At 41.3% G+C, this 13,660-nt stretch overlaps 1 long non-coding RNA gene across 3 annotated transcripts in view; it reads left to right on the forward strand.

The window, feature by feature from the left end:
- The first annotated feature begins 1,974 nt into the window (after positions 1-1,974).
- Positions 1,975-13,660, forward strand: part of LOC121671912 — a 73,086-nt gene continuing 61,400 nt past the window's right edge. The window contains exons 1-3 of one of the 3 annotated variants that reach the window (XR_006018666.1): positions 1,975-2,541; positions 3,258-4,962; positions 10,188-10,348. This is a non-coding gene — a long non-coding RNA (uncharacterized LOC121671912). Of the gene's footprint in view, positions 4,963-5,805; positions 8,930-10,187; positions 10,349-13,660 lie in introns of those variants that run through there. The other 2 variants (XR_006018664.1, XR_006018665.1) reach the window with 2 other exon arrangements.

Consider the following 13,660-nt stretch of genomic DNA (forward strand, 5'->3'; position numbering starts at 1 on the left):
CCTGTCCTTTTGGTGTTTGAGGAATTCAGGTTTTTCAAGTCCTTGGTCTGCACCATAACCACTGAGCCTTCTACAGAAGGGAGCACGTGGGCAGACATGGGAAGTTCCCCCCACAGTGTCACTGTGGGAACACCAGTTGGCATTGGTTTTTGCAGAACCTGTTTGCTGCAGATGGTACTGAGAGACTTTACTAGGCACTGTCTCTTGGAGTGTGCATGCACATGTGCACACCCTCTGTCTGTGTGTGTGTGTGTGTGTGCGCGCACATGTATGTGCATACACTTGGGGATCCTATTTGCAAATGTAATCAAGCTGGTCGTGGATCCTACCTTCTCCTTACATTACTTTTTTGACTTGACTGACAGTGGTGCCCTCCATGATCTTGTTGAAGACTTTCAGAGCAGAAAGGTGAACATCTTGGGTCTCCACAACCAAAGCGACTGGATACATTCACAGATGCAGAATGTTACCCACCAGGTTCAGCTTGCTGCTAGAGGTTGAAATGCCAATAGGTTTAGATGAGAGTTTCAAGGATCATATTCATGGACTTGAATGCTGGGGTTCTGCCAGATCCTTTAAGGGGCCATAAAAGGACACACAGCTCCTTTTGCTGTGCCTGCCCTGGCAGGCAGAGCAGGGCAGCAGCAGAAGGCCAGCAGTTGTCCATGCTCTGTAATTCCCGCATGCTCCCAAGCACAGGGATTGCTGTGCTGATTGCCCTTCCTCCAAACAACACACAGACACGCTTCAGGGGAGAGCATGTGCCAGGGTCCATTCCCATCAGGCAATTTCAACTCAAACGCCCAAAGTCTGGGGGGTGGGGAAGGGAAAAAAGAGAGTGTGGTATGTAGAGCTGAGCCATGCTGTGCTCCCTGGCCTCAGGGGCAGAGCATGGTCCCTGGTTATTTTACTCACTAGACATTTCCTGTGTGTCTCAATTCTCTGTCTCTTCAAGAGCAAAAGAAGAACTTCCCTGCTTTGCAAAAAATAAGTGCCTTTCTAATGTGCTACAGGAATAGGTGCTATTTTAAGTATTCACCAGAGATGAAGCCAATATTTTTTCAGTCTGCTGGGAGAGTGGATCCATGGTAAGAAATCTTTGTCCTGCAATCCAGATTCTGTCTGAGTTTCAGTCTGCAGAGATCTCCAAGTATGCTGAGTTGTTTGAGTTTGCTGCTCAAGTCTGGCCCACTCTTGATTGCATTTGTGCAAAGCTGAAGCTTGAAATTGAACCAGACTGGAAGGCAAGACGGGTTCTTCTGCATTGCTCTGCCTGTTGGGTTGCTTCCTCTCTGGGCAATGTAAAAAAGTCAACTGTATTATTTTTCCTTTTCCATGGCCAGGGCCAAAGAATGCAGGAAAATTCGCCAAGAGTGAAAAAAAAAAAATTGAGTTCTGCTATAGCTTCAGGGGTCCAGGATACTTGCCTTTCTCATCAGAGAGAGAGCAACCAGACTGATACACTATTTTCCATCAATCAAGTCAGCAAAGCCAGGCAGAGCACTTCCTTTGACATCAATGCAGTGGTGACAGTTGTAGAGTTAATGCATTCCTTCTTAATGGAATACCATAAATCTAGGTTCAATGCTGCCAAAATAATGGCTGCAGTTCTCACTGGTGAAGTCAGCTCTCTCCCTGTATTCCCATGGGCCTAAAACAGTTTGGATATAGAACTAATAGTATTATTTACTGGTATTAATAAAAATTTCTAAGGTAGTTTACAGGGATGGTTTACCTCTTCAAAGTGATGCTATTGCCTCTTGGTTGAGCACACGTCTGCCTTTTAACAATGGCATCATATTTAACATCTTCAAAAGAATTATATTTCTTGTTTGAAACCACAGGACAAATTTAGGAAGGAACAATTTATTTTTTTTTCCAGGAAGATGTTTGGATTGTGTCAGAGACTCCCTAAAGCACACACAGGTTCCTCAGGCTTAGTGTCTTATTTCTAAGGAAATATGTAAAACAGAATGCAAATGTGACAGTAGGGTACAGTGCTGATATGGAAAGAAAAAGTTCATTGATTAATTCACTAGCTGTATTATATTTGGGTACCAAGGCGGGAAAAAACCCAGGTATACCTGCTCAGGAAGTCATCAGATCAGAGTTAGATGGACACTGAAGGTTCAAATGAAAGTCAGAAGACCTCTTTGCAATCTCAGAGAACAGCTTTGCCAGTGGGGTGTGTAACCAAGAGGCCTGCAGAAGGAGGAACAATGGATGCACAGTCTGCGTCACAGGGACAAGCCCTGACACCACAGGCAGAAGAGCATCTACCAAGCGTTTCCCTCACAGTATCTTGATCCTCCTCCTCCTCTCCCACAAGAATTTACTCAGCCCCCAAGGGGATGTTATGTGGGATTGTATAACTTGCTGGAGTTAAACAGCTTTATAGCACTATTCAGGCACAAGGCTTTACCTCTCACTTACAAGTTTATTTCACTCTGCAGGGATCGTAAAGCAACTTTCAAATTACCAGCCAGTACTGCTGGGGCACAGAAGAAACCATTGTGGTACGAAGTCCACTGAGCATAGGCTGTAAGTGTAGCAATGCTTTTAACCCCTTTCTGCATGGGAATCTGGAAACAGATGGTAAATGCCCAAAGGATAGGTGGTGCTAAGGGGGAGGGAAGGAGGTGGACTGTGAGCATTTTGGTTCAGGTAATCTGTATTTTGGTTCAGTGCACTTCCAAAGTGCAAGAATGTGACCAGGGCTTCCTCAGAGTGCCCCCCCCCCAGTGAGAGCAACAACACCCCTGCCTTCCTACCCACAGGCGGGGACCTTACCAACATACAGGTGGTGACGAGGGCAATGCCCTAATGCTGCCCACCCTCTAAAGGAAATGAAAATTATTGCCCATATTTAACAGCAGTCTATTAAATCTGATGTTTGACTTAAACATCTACAAGTAATCATACAAAATCTCAGCTTTGGTTGTCCTTGCAGACCTAGACACTCACCTACAAAGCAAATGTGCAGGATGCAAATAAAACATAAGCAGAAGGTAGCCTAGGGGGTCCAAGCCCTGAAGGCATGTAACGCGTTGATTCAATTTCTGGAAGGGATTTCTTGTTTATTAAACCAACCACTTGAAATTAATTGGAAAGTAAAGTCTCGATCTTGGCACATCTAAATCATAAATATTCAACTTTCATTTAGCTCCTAAATAAAGCCAACAGTGAAGGTCAGACTTGGAGAGGGATAACAAGGCTCTCATGCTCAGTCACCTGACTGAGGAAGCTTTTGGTGCTAGCTCAGATCACAGGACACGAGTGGAGGAGGAGTGTCGCTGGCTTCAGCTGCAGACACTTTGGTCCGGGTATGCGGAGGTTGGCCTTTGGTCCAGACCTATGAAGACATAACAGCAGAGAAGCAGCACACATGAGGTTCCTCCTGGTACTGTGCTGATGTGCGTGTTTTAACTTCTGGGCCAGACAGGCTTGCATCTGTCCAACTAAGTGCATGGGCTCATCCAGACAGGCATGCACTAAATCTGATCCAAAACAAAATAAACACATGCGCATTCACTGCTTTCTAGAGCATACCGGATGTTAATAAGCAGAATAATTTGTAGTGGCTTGACTACTGCCTTTTTTTTTTTAGTTTGTGGCTAATGTATGAAGGCATTTCTGATCATAACTATGCCAATAACCTATTGTCACGTCAGCTATTGCTAACTGCATTTACTCAAACAAAATATTGATGGAGTTCTTTTTTATTGCACAGAAAAAAACCAAGTGGGCATGCTTTCAAGAATCACAGAGTACAGTATGTCTGCATTTAATTATGGGGTGGGAGCAATTAACACTTGGGCTCTGCTTTGTTCTGTATTCCATGGCTGGTTGTTGAGAAAATACAATTCTCAAAAGCTTGCCATTTAAAATGTATTTAGCCTATTTTTAGTTAGCGTGAAGGGGTTTACCTACAATTGCTTAGGGCTGTGAAGGTTGGGCTAAGACTCAGGAGACCCTAGTTCAATCCAAAGTGTTCCCTATGACAGTGGAAAAGTCTTAATTTGTGTAGAAATCTCACTGGCCTGCTGGAGAGTAATTCCTTGCTGTAAGGCAGGGATTCCATTAGCTGTAAAGTGCTCAAAATCTGAGCTACTTAAAAAACATTGGTGTTTTCTCAGGTTTTATTATTAATGTATGTCACTAATAACAATTTACATCAGACATTCACTGATAACTAGAGACCCTTAAACCAAAACATTACACAATGTGCAATGTATATAGCTTTCCCCCTCTTTCATGAATTCTCTTAAACATCTAAGTCTGACCTAATTCAAAACTATATATCTCAAGTATGTCTCTTAGCTTAAAACGTATGTTTCAGACCCACTGAAAAAAAAAAATTATGATACTAAAGACCTCCTTTTTATTATTTCCCCTCACAACTTCACCTTGCAACACTTTCTTAATTGCAAAACAATTTTGGCTTGAACTTCTGTGTCTCAGTCTGCTGTACTGTGACCTAAAGAACAGTACATACTCATGCAGAAATTAACTGGTCCCTTAGGAGTACTCTTGTGCTGGAGAGTGAAGGAGGAGAAGGCAGATTTGCAAATAGCTATATTTTCTTTCACCAACTTAATTGCTTCTGTTTGGAACTTTTAAAATCTCACCTTACCATGCAGTCATTTTCAAAGCGAGCACAGCATGACTGACCCAAAAAAAATCTGTTTGCTTTTTTATTATAATTTTGGTTGTGATATTTTATTAGTGGAGGCTGCGACACCTCAGAGGAGTAACAGTCGACTGGTTGTGGCACTTCTGGCATTTCCTAGATTATACTCTGATTAACTCTGCTATATTAATAAAGACCTTTTAATATGCTTTTGTGAGAGTAATTTCCTAGGGATTTCAGGAAAGCATATGGAAAAACAAACTGCATCACACGGCATCACACTGACACTTCTGTGAGTCATCAGCAGAGTTGGACCTTTGGACCTCTAGTAGGTGAGTTAATCAACTAACCAATAGTAATGCTAAGCCATCATCAATTTTGAAGATTATTACTAGAAATATTTACCAGTTTTCATAGTTATCTGTTGACAGAGGAACAGTGAAATTCAGGTTGGGGTTTTCAGTTACCATTTATGGCTCTGAAAGTATCTTCCCATTCTCAAGTGCAAGCCTTTGCTAGACCACAGGAAATGAATGCCTTTTATGGAAAATTGTCCATTTATTTTTCTTTCTATAATCCTTGATATTTCAGTTCAAAATAAAGGTTAAATGATGACAGTGGTGGTACAAATCAGTCGAAAGGGACTCTATTTTTTTTTTTTTTTTGCAGCCACGCTCACGGCATTTCTTATCCAGCAGAGTGCATAAACTGCACACAGATTCCCACATGCACACAACCCTTTGCACAGTGCTTTGATCTTTGACAGGAATCTTCAGACACCCTTTGGAATGGGAGACACTCTTGACACTCTTGTAGTCTGTTACAGTTGTGGGTATATTTTTGGTTTGGAGTAAATGATCTAGTTAGAGGAATTTTTCTTATTCTTAAAATGACATGAATTCCTCAGAAGGAGATGAAAGTACATCATTGTATCTTTGTACTTGTAGGAATATTAGCCATTTATAACTATCTGGAATAAAATAAAAATGGAAATACTGAGAACATGATGCATAGTAAACAATCACAGACCTGTAAGACATGTATTACTCATGAATGCAGGATCAAACAGCTGCCTTTCCTGCCTTTTACAATGTGTTCCTGACATACAATTAACTGTATTTACTGCACTAGTATCTCACTTGATGTCAATTCCCCCCTTCTGTCTGTAATTCCTTCTGTTGAAAGTCAAGGATTGATCAGGGCATTTTGTCCTATAACATCTTACCACGCTTTCACAATCTCTGGGGGTCTAACTCTCCAGCAATTCCTGCCCTTGTCCATGTCTATCTTCCAGGTGATAATGTGTTTTTGTCTAGTTCTCTAAAACAGACTTTTACTCCGAGCACAGGAGGCATGACACCCTGCTCAAGTTAAGGATTGCAGCATCAGGAACCAGACTTTGCAAATTGTCACCTGATTCTTTTCATCGTTCACCAGAACGTGACCACAGCTGTCTCCTCTTGGACCCAAAAGGGACAGAACTAAAAGGCAGCAGAGAAACAAACCTCTGCTGCCTTCTCTGATTACAGCTGCAGAATGATTTTGAGAAATTGCTATTGAGAAATACATCAACATATTGTTGATGACTTTGGCTTAGTGAGTGATGATCTAATTTCTGTTCAATTGACCAGCAGCCAATTTACGTTTGGATCAAAGTTTGAAACATAGCTTGTTTCTTGTTAGGGTGAGCCGGTCATTATAAATGTGAATCATAACAACCCGTAGTAAGGGATTAATCCTGCAAGATGCTGAACACTCTGTGAGGGAGGGCAGGTGCTCAATATACCTCCTACCTTGTTCTTCACTTTACCAAGTCACACCATTTCTCTGAATCTGGTCTGCCAAATTATTCATGAAGCCCTATCCTGTAGATACAGACATTCATACAGACAAATATGTTGTACCGTTCACTGAGGAAGGAAAAATTAATTATACTTAATGATCCTCATTCACACCTGCATTATTGAAGACTTGGGTCAATCTAAACCCATTGCTAACTCAAAACTGTGGGAAATGGTCTTTCAGTGGTCTATTTTACTCTGGTTTCTGTCAGAGATCACCAGAATAAACCAAATGCCTTGGCCAGTCACAAACAGATCTATCCTACTTTTTTCTAAGAATAAAAAGCTGCTTTAATCAGTAGTAGCAGTTGCATGACACAAATTAGAAAATTACTGGAATTAGTTAAGATAATAAAAATAGTCTGTGTCCCTCATTAAAAGTCTTAACAAGAGTAACTAAAATTGAAAGGAACAGTTGAAAGATCAGGGTCAACATCTGTTTAATTTTTAGCTATTTTAATTCTAGTTCATGATTATTTTAGAAGCTATCCTAAAGAGTCAAAGCAGAAAGAGCAATGGGAAAAAAGCAGAGTTCTTCAGGGGACAATTCATCAGTGGATTCAACATATGGTGTATGAGAAAAAAAGCAAATAGAACAGAATTCTCTTAGTTATAAGCTAATAATAAAGTCTCTAGCCACTGTCCAGGGTAGGGTCAGGCCTTCAGCACTTTGAGCTTCTCACTGCTAGAAATCCAGCACACATGGGGAACAGGTTACTGTCTCTGGTGAAAGTGGCACTGACAAGAGCCACTCACAGTATCCCAAAAGTTCCCATTTGGTCGCTCAGTGTCCCCAGGTTCACAGCACCTTAGTTCAGCACATAGCTAAGGGACTTCCATGAGGAAGAATAGCTGATGAAGGCTCTTGTGCCATCAACAGAGGCATAGATGGGGAACCTTTCAGAGGATCAGACATATTTCTTGTGGACTAAGAATTTGCTTTCTTTAGCCCATAACCAGTCCAAGGTAATTTGGCTTACAGTAGTGGACAGTCAAAAAGCTTTAAGAGACATCAAATTACCTCATCATTATGGCCAGACCAAAAAGAAGAAAGTCTGTCCTCTCCCTAGTTTAACTTCTGCCTTAGATGTTGTCTGGGGCCTGAGATCTCTGAATTCAAAGATGAAAAATGGAGCACGCTAAAAGAGGTGAGTTCCTTCTTTCTCTCTGCGGACTCCTCAGGCTTTCCTTCACTATGTAAAGTAGAGCAATCCAGCTACCCTTTTTGCATTACAAACTTTGCTAATAAAAACCAAAATCAGACAATAAAAGCACACTTTCTCCTGATGCTCTGTTTTCTCTTTCTTTCCCTCTCCCTGGCCCCACCTGTACTAACACAGTCACACTTTCAGTAGCCCTTACTGAAAGCAATGCAAGCTTTCAGTTTTTATTAAGAAGGCTAAATCAGGAGTTTATAATAGTCCTTTTATACTTTTAATGTTGCCCATTTTACTGCTGCTTTAACATTCACTGCCCAGACCTGGCTTGTATTCCATGTTCCCAGATCTGAACAACAGAACACCCCTATTAATTTAACCATGTCCTTTCTATTGCTACATTTCTTAAGTAGTACAGCTGTGATTTTGTCTTAATTTCCCTAAGGTCCTTAAACATCTTTCACATCCATACCTGCAGTCACTGCCAGTCAAAGCGGACTTTGCAGTTCCCTGTGCCTTCGAGAAATCTGCAGTCATACATTGACTTTGCATTGTCAGTTGGGAGAACATGTCCTGTAGAAAAGGGGAATAGCTCATGGGTGCACTTGATGCTTTGACAAGCCCAAGACAAGGCTCATCCGGTTATACCAGTGCTTGAAGGAGGGTCATGGCTTTTTGTACTTGACTCTCACCAAAGAACAGGGTTTGACTGTTTTCCTTCCTGATTTTGGTATCTGATTTCAAACTGCAGGCCATGCAAGGACCAGCCTTTTTTCATGCACTCATCTCTCAGGTTTGGATGACATCCAGCAGCCTAGTGAAGATGTCAGAGACAAGGAGATGGGGAGGAAGAACAACAGAAAATCTTGTTCGTGTCGACTGCCTGCGCTTTGGTGATGGGCTCTAAGATCCTTCTTTATGTGGTTGATTATGGAGCCAGATTTCAAAAAATATTTAAGGCCTCTAAAATGAGAAGTGGTTGGGATATTTTCCAGAGCTACCTTGCTGCTGAGCTGTAACCAGTAGTACAGCTAGTGGTTGTACCAACACCCAAACTTCAACTCAAACAGGAATTCAGGCCAAAAGCTATATCCAGAAAACCCCTGTTCAGACGCTGTTCCCTGTGGTGCCTAAACTTTCACTGGGGCTGCCACTCTTTCTTGAATTTAACTCTAGACATCTACCTGTGTTTGCTGATATTCACAACCTTAGATAACTTGCCTGTCTGGACTACAATGCCTGAAACAAATATTGATCGAGTTTGGGATGCAGGCCACACCTTAGGCACACTATTGCTTAAGGTGAGTCAAAGATTCATCGTGTTCTTTGTAAAGTTAGAAACCTCCGAGAGAAAGGCATTTGCGCAGCACTGCTCCTGAATGGAGATTGTTCCTGCTCTGGGGTTGTGCACCAATGTACCTCTTCACCCTCAACACACTAATCAAAAAAAACCAGTGTGGTACAGTGTGACCTCCCTGCAAGCAAACACCAAGCACCATCGTGTACCTAAATGACAATACATTAAGATCATTATCGTATGTAATATGGTCAAACTTATCATTAATCAGTAAAACCAGCAGCAGTATTACGTTCTTCCTTAAGTGACAGATTTGTCAATAGAATAAAAAAGCCTTTCTATTGAGACATGGTGACATAAATGCAGACACCTTAATGGAATATCAAAAATAACAACAGGCAGAAAGGAGATCTCTTTTACCAATAAAGAAGAAGAAAGTTCAGGTATCAACTAATTTGCTGTAAATCTGTCTTTTGCTTTCTAATCAATTGTTAACAATCAAAGGCCACCTGGCTTAATTGAGGCTAATTTTCAGGAAGCCTGATCTGGCATTCCTTGTGACTGCTTGGCTGAAGTGAATGTAGGAATAGGAGAACCATAGCTCTAGTAAAGGAATGAAGAAAACCTGTCATTAAAGTATTTTTACACATCCATAAAACCTTTTTTTTTTCCAGTAGCAGATACAAAATATGACAATTGATGATCATTTAACAAACTAGCAAGGAAATAATGTTTTTCTTCTCCTACAGACTTTTGAAAAGTGCATGGACACATACAAAATCACAGCTGTATTCATTTTTGAAAGCTGAATGGCATCAGGCTAGAGAAGTCAATGGTTTTGTGCAACCACCATCATAAAGATATCTTCTGGCATGTGGGTCATAGAAAGATTTTAGAAGATTTCAGCCTGATAGGGTAAATGAATATCCTAGACAAACACACTTCCTCTTTGGTATTGGGAAATGTTTTAATGGAAGGCTAATTAGAGCCCTAGCAACTCTGTTCTCTGCAGGAGGATCTCCTCCTGTTTGAACTCTTTACCTGGCTCCGTCTTCCTTGCAGAACCAGATGAGCAGCTCCAACACTTGCTTCTGATGGGACATGACACCATTTACAAGGGTTGAAGGTTTTGGGGGCTTAGTCTTGGGGTCACAGCAATGGTCTGACTGCACTCTACTGATGGATAAAGCCTATGTTTTACATTCTGCCTGAGTAATTGTAATAAATATTGATAGGTGTGCTTTGTTATTAATTTATTTCAGGCAGAGCATGTCTCTGAAGCTGTGGAACGACCTTGACAGAGCAAGCAGTGCTTACCAGGCATAAGTATCTCTGCTGAGGGCATGGCAAAGGCCAGGGGATCCTGTCAACACAGCTGAAAGATACTGCTACTCAACAGGAGCTTCCTTGGTGCTACAGAAAGGTAAGATATTGCTTAAAGGCAGAAATTTAAAAGTATTACTTCCGTATTTTTCAGGATTTCTCTCAAACAAGGTCGTTGAAAGATTAAATAGTACTGGGGCATTGGAACTGTGAAATGAGGCGTTTCATTCCGTTACAGGGAGAGGATGTGTCATTCCTCGCCTGGTCTTCTTCCTGAGGTTTGATCCTTAGATCTGGGTTTATCACCGAGCTGTTTGGGGCCATGCTGTCCATGCCGGCGCAGCACTGTGCTTACGTGGTGTGCCACAGACAGATCCTGTCTCTGTAGGTACTGTAGTACCCTGGTTGGTCTCGTCTTTTTATAAGATTAAGGCTTTAATCTCAATTTCAATTTCCTTCATAAAATTTGTATGCAAATATTTTCCTAGCTCACAGACCTATTATGAAAGGGATTGCCCTCTGGGTGGTTGCCATTCAGCTTGGCTGCCTTTACTATAGACTTTACTGGTTGACATCAAGAGTCACTTTTCATGTACACACCCATCTGCAGTTGTAGCAGCAATTTTCCCCCCAACTTTGCCAGGTATTTTTGCATTTCATTAGTAGCAACCTATTTGTAGCACTTGGTTCATTGGATTCTTAGAGTAACTACATAGCTCATTTACTCGTAGTGTCACTGAGCCTGAGCTGAAACTCAGGAACACTATTTCCTCCTCCTCTGCACCAAAGAGGAAACACTTGGAGAACAGTCTTTTCAGCTCCTAGCTGTTTCTTTGTTGATTAATATTTGACCATGAAATTAGCTCAGTTGATTAGAACATGTTGCTAATAATGCCTAGGTCACAGGTTCACGCAGGTTTGATCCCTGTATGGGCCATTCACTTAAGGGCTGGACTTGATGATTCGTATGGGTCCCTTCGAACCCAGAATATTCTGTGATTCTGAATATAGTGTGGGTTTTGGTTTTTTGTTCTAGTTGACAAGATCAGCCCCTCTGTCTTGAAATACGGGACTCATAACTCATGCACCATCTCCCCAAACTGACTGTTAATCTAAATAGCCAAAATGATCATGCTTTACATTACGGTCCTATCTGTGAGTAACCGATAAAGGACTAATAAATTTTTAATAGATGTTGTAATAATTTGTTAATTGAATATTCTAGAGTACAACAGGCTAACTGGCTTCAAATAACCATAGCATACTTTCTACTAGTGTCCTTAGCAGGCACGTTTAATTTAAGCCATAATACATCACCTTGGTGGCAATGATATGTGTGTCTGTGTAGCTACACCTCTAAGTGCTTCAAATATGGAACTTTGCAACCCCAAATGTCTTAAAACAACAACACACACAAAAATCAAACACAAAAATCAAAATATGGTAGAGTTTCATGGAAGCCTTCCTCCGTATCTTGTAGGTCAGCTTCTTGATGGTAGTGAGACATTTTGAAAATGGACGACTTGTGGCTTCTCACACCAAATACAACAAGAGCATTTTCTATGTGTGTTAGAGTCTTTGCAACTCCTAAGTGTTTCTCTGAGGTACATGCCACTCTTTCAGTGACAAGCTTCTGAATGCTGCAGAGAATCATGTCAGCTGCACCCTCTTTATCTGCTAGACTTCTAAGTGTACTTTTGGCTGATAAATATAAAAAATAAAATAGTAATGCTAACAAATATCTCACTCCTCTCCAACTTCCCCCCCCATATCAGTTTTACTATAGGAATCTTCTGCATGACTATCAAGGGAGACCAAGTTGGCAATGGGTCAGAATAATATATTTCCTCAACAGAACCTATGCCAATAGACATCTGATCACACAGAAGTCTTGTATATTCCAGCCCCAGTGCACTGTCAGAGATACTTCTGCTGCTCTGCATTTCCTGTGTCTGGGTTTTTATCATGCTGCCCCATTTTACCCAAACAATGCAAATGAGCAATAAAATACTGAAAAATCTTATCTGCACTTTTTCACCTTTAGGAAAGAGCTGGGATAAATTCTGATCCTCACTGTGAGTAGCAACTACCTACCACTTAAGCCAGCAGGATGCCACTACTTTCATGGGTGTAAAACTGGGATGATTTTGGCAGAGACAGAGCAGGGGAGACCATGTTATGCAGTAACACCTCTGTTCTGGAAAATTATCCACCATTGATAAGCAAGAAACAACTAGCCCTCACTCACTGTTGCAGACTTCCAGTGAGATTTTTGCTGATCCTGCTATTGAAGTGGTTCATTAAAAGTGACAGTGATGGTGGAACATGGGGGCAATCATGGTAGTGTTCTGCAAAAACACCTCAGAGAGCACCTCAGCATGCGCACTCCAGCATAACCAATGGAAGGGTTTTTCTGTGATGAAAAAAGACAACTGCTGCATTTTCAGTCCATTCCAATAATGTGCTTCATTCTAATCAGAAGAAGTTTATACTAAACAAATGCTCACTTTCTTCACTTCCCTTTTCGCATCAGTCACTGTCAGCTTGATATAGAAAATATGGCTGTTAATAGCTTGCAGTGGAGCAAACATTTGCATAACTGTTACCTCAGAGCCCATAACTCCGAGCTAATTGGCTGATGGTGATTAAAATGATTAAGTGACTGTAATTTATATGATTAACCAATTAAGCCATTCTCCTGTGATTGGCCCAGGGTAGGGTCTGGGATGTGAGCTTGTTTCCCAGCATGCATGCCGGCAGTGCACGATATTAAATATTCTTTTAAATACTTGCTGTTGTTCCTGCCAACAGCACTCAAGGTGCTTTAAAGGTATTTTAATTACTCCATATCATTTGTGTAGCACAGAGAGTCATAAGTTGAAGGCAAGCCATGAATTATTAACAAAATAAATCTAGCACTGACTAGGATAACACAAAATTACCGAAGGCAGCAAATAGGACAGCGAATTTGATCATCCAGAACTGATGGATGACTGAATGACTGACTGGTGTAAATACAAGCAATATCACTGCCTTGAACAGAAGTTATGCTGATTTATCCCAGCATGACATTCAGGTTCTGATCCTTGGAAACTGAAAGTTCACCAGCCGGTCTGAAAAAAAAGGTGGACAGAATTAACTGCAAATCCTTCTAGGTAAAAGAAGCAACTGACTTGGTTAATTTGTAACCAAGTCCATTAGGAGTGCATTTGCCAAGGGAGTGAATGTTGTTTGAGTGAGCTCTGGTTCTTGAAAGAACAAGGCAGGTGGGCAGGAAGCAATAATTAAGCATATTCTCTGTTAATCTCCTGCTAGGTACACTGAAGGGAAATCTTGCTGTGGTTTCATCCCCCTTTCCTTCCCCCTACCACTTTCCTGTGGGTTGCTGTTACAAAACAAGGGACTGCTCCAT

Source organism: Corvus kubaryi, unplaced genomic scaffold, assembly GCF_017639235.1.
Source record: "Corvus kubaryi isolate FWS band 111438036 unplaced genomic scaffold, C.kubaryi_AGA036_p1.0 37398, whole genome shotgun sequence".
Classification (NCBI taxonomy): Eukaryota; Metazoa; Chordata; class Aves; order Passeriformes; family Corvidae; genus Corvus; species Corvus kubaryi.